Source organism: Rhipicephalus microplus, chromosome 2, assembly GCF_043290135.1.
Source record: "Rhipicephalus microplus isolate Deutch F79 chromosome 2, USDA_Rmic, whole genome shotgun sequence".
NCBI classification, from domain to species: Eukaryota; Metazoa; Arthropoda; class Arachnida; order Ixodida; family Ixodidae; genus Rhipicephalus; species Rhipicephalus microplus.
Window position 1 is genome coordinate 295,092,083 of NC_134701.1, and position 7,832 is coordinate 295,099,914.

Consider the following 7,832-nt stretch of genomic DNA (forward strand, 5'->3'; position numbering starts at 1 on the left):
TTCCTTCAGTTTTAATCTGGAAAAACAACCTGGCGAGTGTAGTTGAGTCATCTGTGAGGATATCTGCTGACTGCATAATTTGCCACATAATATCATCTTGGGAGCACTACAGTCGATAGGTCGGCAAACTCACTCATGAGTCGACTCACTCAGACTGAAACCGAGCCATGAGTCGGAGTATGAGCGGAGTAATGTTTCGGTGAGTTTGAGTCCAAGTGAGCCTGGTGGAAGATAATAACTAGAAGTCCGACTGAGTCTGGCTGCGGAAAGGTTTGGTCAGCCTAAGTCTGAGTGAGTCCAAAGCGTGAGATACACTTCTTCAGTCAGTCTGAGTGAGTTTCACTTTCGCTGACTTATTGTCCTATCTACTCATCATAAGCATTACTATCGACCTTGCTTGGATTCACGTGTATACTTGCGTCTACTCACATGTAGTCCGAAGCAGTAGTGTTGGTACACCTTTTAAATATTTGTTCATCACAGGCTTATAACACCTGTAGAGGTGCCTTAACCCCCCCCCCCCTAGCCAATTGTGATAGGCAAGTTTTTGATAAATATATATTTTGTTGTGACCTCTATCAAGAAAAACGTGCCTACTAGTTGGCAATCACTTATAACTCGTGTTGGAAGATACTCCACTGAAAAGAGCACCAAGAGACATTGGTGCTAAAAAGCATTGATACCATGGACAAAGAACTGATTCGAGGCTAATGAACGCATGAGTCTACTCACTCCGACTCACTCCAAGCCTGAATCCGAGTGAGTAATATTCTGGTGAATTTGAAGTCAGATTGAGTCAGGGTGAAGAAAAGTTTTATGCGTCCAGCTAAGGAAAATTTTGCCGAGTCTGAGTCCAAGTGAGTTCAAAGCGGTAAATATATTTCATGAGTGAATGTGAGTGAGCTCGACAGTTTTTGCCGACCTATACTTCAGTCTGATGTTAATGCTACGATCAGGTGCTATGCATGGCCAGTGCATTTGTACGGTAAAAAGTGTCAACTAGTGAGGATCTCCTGAAAGTTGGCCACTTGTAACCCTCCTCTGCATCACATTGATGGCTTTTTGTTAGGTGAAGTAACCTTGCCTAAGTGTCTGGCTGTTCACATAACTGCTAAGCCTTCTTGGCAAGCCTACGTCAACTGCACGGCAAATAATGCAACTCGTATGTTGGACCACTTACAACAAAACCCTTCAAAAGTCTTCGTAACCTTCTAAATAGAATATCATATTAATGTTTCCAAAGTATAAAATGTGTGTATCATGTTAGATGAAACAAAGTAAAGCACTTTAAACTGTGGGGGTGTTAACATATTTACACAGCGCAAGACTACGAGTAGTTACGAGGTAACTACAGAAGAACAGACAAGGACAGAAAAAGCGCTGACTTCAACTGAAATTTTATTAGCGAAAACGCTTTACATGTATACTCGTAACAGCACATCACCGCACAATTGCGCAACTTATTGCATCACAGCAAGATAATCACCATCTCATTATATGGTTACGACACCACAGCTGAGCATAAATTCACGATCTATTGTGTCGAAGCCAGAAACTCTATTTCTTTTTTAGTCGGAGTAAGCAAGGGCATGCTGACACATCGTTCACCCAGTATTTGCATTTGATTGACCTCAATAATCTCTCGATCGAGTTAGCTGCTGACGGTGTTTGGCTACAACAGTGCACTTTTCGAATTCCGGTCTGCAACCACAATCTCTACAATGGATACACAAATGACCTTGAACAGCAGAGAATATATGGTAATTCGGAATACATGGAATACATGGTAACGCTCATTCAGGCACCAGCCCATTTGCCCAACATACATCTTGCCTTATGACAACGGGAGCAAATAAACGACGGCTATCACACATGCTACGAATAGCCTTCTATGTTTGATTGAGCAGCAGCTCCTTAGTGCGGACTGCACATTCACCTGTTTGCAGAGCGCTTAAAGCTTTTCTGGGGCAGAGAAAACCACCTTCACATCTACCTTATCACCTATATTTTTCAAATTGTGAGAAATCTTATGTAGATAGGCAATCACAGCCACATGCTTTAAGCTACTAGCCACGCAGTTCACTGGTGGTTCTCGTCCCTGTTGATTTGTCCTAAGCATCTTTTCCGCCACCGAAACCAGCACATGATCAGGGAAACCAGCGCTGATCAGACGGGAAGAATGCTCAACGAAGCTGCTGATTAATTAGTGGCCGCAAGACGTTCGGAGGGCATTTCTTAATGATTTGCAATCCCTCTCTTTATGAGCTTTGAATGAGCCGACAAGTACGGTAGAAGAGGTTTGCTTCCTTTAAGCTCACATTTTCAGCAAAGGTGATCACCTGAGATGTTTAATCTCAAATCTAAAAACCTCAACGAAGCATTCTGCAGAATAAGAGGTGCCATGCACTCATTGAAAAGATGTAATATGTTAGAAACGGCAGTTTCAAAGCCCCGATCATCGCGGTATAAAAGCACAAGAAAATCGTCAACAAAACGAAACACCTTTATGATAGCCGTTTTGTCGAGGCGGCTAGCCAAGAGTCGGTCTAGTGAGCGAGAAAAATGTCACCTACAACAGTTGCTATGCATGAACCGATGCACACTCCTCTTTTTTGAATAAAAATGCCTTCATTCTATGATACAAACGTTGTCTTTAGGTAAAAGCCAACGAGCTCAAGAAAGCCATTGACTGTTATGCCAGCAGCATTCTGGAATGCAACTGAACCGAAGTTGTCAATGCAGTCCTCAACGCACCGTAGTAGCGTGTCATGTGGTAAAGAGTAGTAAAGATTCTTGATGTCAATGGAGCAAGCACATAAGCCATTGTTGTTACATGACAGAAATGAGATGATGTCATTAGAATATTTCACCAGAAAAGGGTCGTCGATGGTCAGCAACTTTAGCTTATCTTGTAAAAACAAGGCGACTTCCTTCTGCCACGTCCCATTTCCCGAAACATAGACTCCATGCGGCCAGTCTACTTTGTGAGTCTTCACCGTAAAGAATAAATCTAAGCTAAGCTTCTTGCTTCTGTCAATGGATCTCGCAAGGTTACTTATTTTCAGCGCGTTGCACAACTTCTTGGCTTCAGTTTTAACTTTTGTCAGTGTTGAGTCTCTTTGCCTTTCGAACACGGAACTTATAGCATTGCTGGCTTTTGAGCGAAGCACTTCATTCGGCAACACAGCAAAACCCCCACCCTTATCCACGGTCAACAAGGTTAGTGAATTCTCTTTGAAAAACGTGACAACACGGTGAAAGGGCAGGTTATTGGGGTCTGGTGTAGACTGCGACAGAACCTGATTCCCAATCACCAACTAGCCCAAGCATCTGTCTTATTATGTTAACACCCCCTGTAAAGTTGTTTGCGCCGTGTGGAGCACGTTTCGGGTTGACAAGAAGCCACATTTCGGCTTGCCAACTATTAAGCAGTAGGTGGCGTTGTGCTCGCGAGCGTTTGTTACTGCCACTACAATCATCATCATGGTTAGAACAGTGGCGTTGGCAGTAGTGATGCCTGGCGGAAAGCCTGGGTGGAGGCACATGAGAGAGATAAGCGGGTCTCTTTTATCGGTGGTGGTTGGCGCAAACGGTTGTCTTTAGCAAGGGTCCCCAGTGCATGGCACCGCGGGATGCGCGCCGGGGGCCCTCGTGGTAAGTCAAGCGTTGGCGACGCCGCCTTGGGTGTGTTATTGTGTTTGTTATGTTGTTGAGTGTTATGTAATTTTGTGTAAGGCTGCTTTAGCGTGTTGATACCCATTGATGTTATAATAATTCGATATTGTCGATTTAAAAGCAGTTAAATAAATGCGTGTTGTTCTGGTTCGTTCCGACAGCGTCTGCTGTGTCCGTGTTTCGAGAGCGTGGCTTTCCCCATATCAAATCCTGTTGAAGTCGTCAGGGATGAGCGAGAAGGCAGGAGGCTGATTGACGTGGACTAGCTGCGTCCGGTTTCCACGCACAGCACCAGTGTCGGTGTTGACCCGATAAGATCGAGGCTTCTCGGCCGGGGCTTGTACTGTCCCTTTGATCTTGAGATTCGTCACCTACACGGCATCTTCATAAAGAAGTTCAGGCAAGTCGCGGACTCCATGACGTCTGTCGAAGTCTTTCCTTTGATGTTTTCTGTATCTTTCCTCAAAATTCTGAAGGCTGTCTTTATCTGGCAATTGGGGTGTCAGTTTGGTGGAACAAAGAGAAAGCCTGTATCTCAGCCAACGACCCATGAGCAGTTCGGCAGGCCTATATCTATTTTCCAAAGGAGTCGACCTGTAAGGTTAGCTGAGCGCTTTCGTCCAGAGTGAGCTCAAGGAGCCAACTGTATGTTGTATCCTATTTAGTTACGTTGTTGTACGTGTAAAAATGTGAGTTCTCAGTTTAAGAGTCTTGTGTCCCACATGTGCCTCTTGATGTAGAGGGAACGAAATTCCGATAGACACGAAACTAGGTATATGTTCTAATATACTTTGTCTGGTGTTTTGTCGGGTGACCGAGGGCACTTGCTTGTGGCGTGTGTTGTCTGTTGTCAAACCATTCTTGACAAGTTGCACAAACATCGACAAGTGCCGAGACCAAAAATTGTAAGAAGAGACGAGCGAAGCTGGCCGGCAAGTTGTGGCGACAAGCCAGTGGAGCAGGGATCCGTCCTCAAAGATGTGTTCCCGGAATGGAGTCTGGAGCTGCATTCTCCCCATGGCCCTGAAGGCGAACCTAGAGGGACATGGCGAACGAGCGTGCCTGACATCCGAGCCACGTGGAAGCAGCTCGTCTCTCCGGCGCATTGTCTGGCGGCAGGGGTGCTGTTATGCCTGCAAGCCTGTTGAAGCTCGCAGGCATAAGCTCCCTCAGCCCGCGAGCCCGTTGAAGCAATCAGCGCTTTCCAGTCTGACGTGTCTTACGCAAAGCGTGGCGACATCACTTGTCCTTGGCTGCAGCCACGCGCAGCGGCTCTGGATTTGATGAGAATGACGCGGCCCAGCAGCGAGCCCCATTGGAGGATTCTGACCTCATGGCCAGCGGCGCTTCTGGTTGTACATTTGGTTACTCAAAGGATCCCCCCGGTGCCTTAAAAACAGCCCTGCAGTGCGTCGCCAGCAGTAGACCTATGTGTCAGAGAAGAGAGCTCGGCTCTTCGAGTCTCTAAACTTTCGGCCCCAGTGCCGAATTTATAACGCCTCTATTTCTTTGCTGTACATAAACCTTGCTTTAACTCACCGTCGTCTTGTCCGCTCATCTATCAACTCTGCGCAGAAGCAGTCGCGAGCTGAGAAACCTACGCTACCAAACAACTGGTGACCTTCCCGGTGGAAATCAGAGCAGTGGGGCCTTCGGGACCGTTTTGGCGTCACTCGTTTTTCAGCCCTTTTCTTAGAACCCTCTTCTCAGCCCTTTTTCACTCTCGTTGTGAAAATGGAGCCATCGCGCCACATGATCCATCCTTGTCTATTGTGGTGCATAAGGCACTTCTTCGTTGAAATTTTTCTGTCACCCTTGTTCTTATATATTCAATAGCTTCGTCCCCTTCTAGCATAGCATCTTGAGCTGTAGTTATAAACCTCTGCTCTAGAATTGTCTCATTTCTTAAGGAGTTTAGATAGTTCCGAAATTTTGCAGCTGCCTTTCTATCCTTTTTCATGTACTTCTGCCAGCCACTGAGCCCTCTTTCTTCTAATCTTTTCATTGATCAGAAGGAATGCTTCCCTTCTACAGCTTAGAAAGATGTCCCATTTTCTTTCAACATCATCTGTCGGTTCACCCTGCTGCTTGGCATGTCTGTGTTCCCTAGAGGCTTCCTGAGGTTTTGCTATGGCTCTCTTAAGTTCCTCATCCGACCAACTCTTGGGTTTGTGTCTTCTTTTCCGGGGTGACTTGTCACGTGCCTTAGCAAGCTCTAGCTCAAACAGTCTAATTAGATTCGTGTATGTCCACACTGTTTTATTATTCTCAGTGATTATTTTCTCAATTTGTTTAGCTATTTCTGTTGTGACTTCCTTCATTCATTCCTCGCAGCAGAAGAGCACTCATCATCATTATTGAGCCTCCTCACGAGCTGACGCTTGGCCTCGTGGCAGCGCCGGCTCACCCTTGTCTTTTTATTTCTTTTTTGTTCCATTAAAGCCTTTCATCTAGCAAGACGTGTTCTTTGCTCGATGTGAGCCACGCCGCTGCAGTAAGGCTCAGAGGTCCAACAATTTTTAATTTACCTTTCTGAATAAAAATTTTTCTGTAGTTGCTCATCTTGTCTGTCTCCTTACCACTTTCACTGCTCTTTCAAAACTTAGCTTGATACGTTTGTGATAATTACCGAGACTTCTGGAGCCACATTCATCTATGTGCATTCCCCTGAGCCTATCATACATCCTATGTGACATCAGTGCGTAATCTATCGTTGACTGCAGCCTTTCTACCTCCCATGTTATTTGCCCTTCACACTTCTCAGTACTGTAGCAAATGATCAAATCATGCCTTTCACGCATATCCACGATCATTTTGGCTGTTGAGTCAGTATACCCATCATACGTTTCATGTGCGCATTCATATCTTCTAGCATAACTATCTCGTACTCTCCTCATAACTTCCGAATGTCATTTGATATACACTCTACCATTGCTTGGTTTTCCTCTCTGGCCTTTGCTCCCATCCACAACTACAACAAACCAAGGAGTGTCATCTGCCCAGCTACATAAATGTTCCATGCATCCGTGCTTGACTCATTGCCAACCCATACTTTTATATATGAATGCACCAATTCCACCCCCATTTTTGCTGCCTTCTGCCCTATTGCAATATTCCCATACGTAGTCTGGATTGCAAAGTGATTGCTCCATGTCCCGAAGATGTGTCTCCGCAACCCCATATACCATCAGCTCCTCCTGCCTCAACTGCTCTTCTATCTCTCCCACTATAACCTATTCCTGTCAACGTGCATGTTAATATAACCTATGTCTGACTTAGCTCGGCCCTTGTGCTTACGTCAATTTCTTCTCCCACGGACTCCGTGTGGCTTGAATATTTGTGCCCTTTTAGAACCACCTTTGGCTACACTGTTGGCCTCAGGGCTCTGGGCCCCCCTAAAAAAGCTGCCGCTTGACGACCCATCCTATTACCAACCCTCCTGCCCGTCACACCACTGTAGTGAATGCCATCCTGGGCAAAGGGGCGAGCGCCGGGCTCGTACACATCTTGGTTCACCTCCATTACGCTGTATCCGAGTTGCCGGCTCATACCCTTGATCACACCGTTGGCCTCCACTGCCCTCCTTACAGTCCCACGAGACTGCCTCCAGACCTCTGGGACTGTGCATATGGTCACATGCACACTCCCAGTGGTTTCCCGGAGCTTACGCATCCCATTCTCTTACTGTCTCTGAAGGTTCTGATCCTTGCCCTTCAACACATCATTGAGCCCAGCATAAATAATGGCGAGATTTTGCCCTCCATGCTGTCCCCTACAACCTCCTGACCTTTGGCCAGTGCATCCACCATGCTCTTCCCTGACTGGGCCTCCACCCTCACTCTCCCATCTTCCTTCACTGTCGTGAAGACGCCATCCCTAACCCTGGCCACGTTAGAGTCCCCCACCACTAGGACCCTTCTACGCTCTAATCGCTGGCTTCCTGTTTGTGATGGCGCCCCTTTTTGCTTTACCTGTTTCTCTCTCTGCTGTCTGTCCAGTGTTCCTGCCCTGTTCGAAGACTGCTGCGCCACCGAGCTGTATGTTCTCGGAACCTCCGTCCTGTGGCCAGACACTGCAGCCCCCTGACCTCCCTTCTCGCCTGTCGCCTTCTCCGCTATCCACGCGTTCCATCTCACACTGCTCGGGGCTGGGGCAAA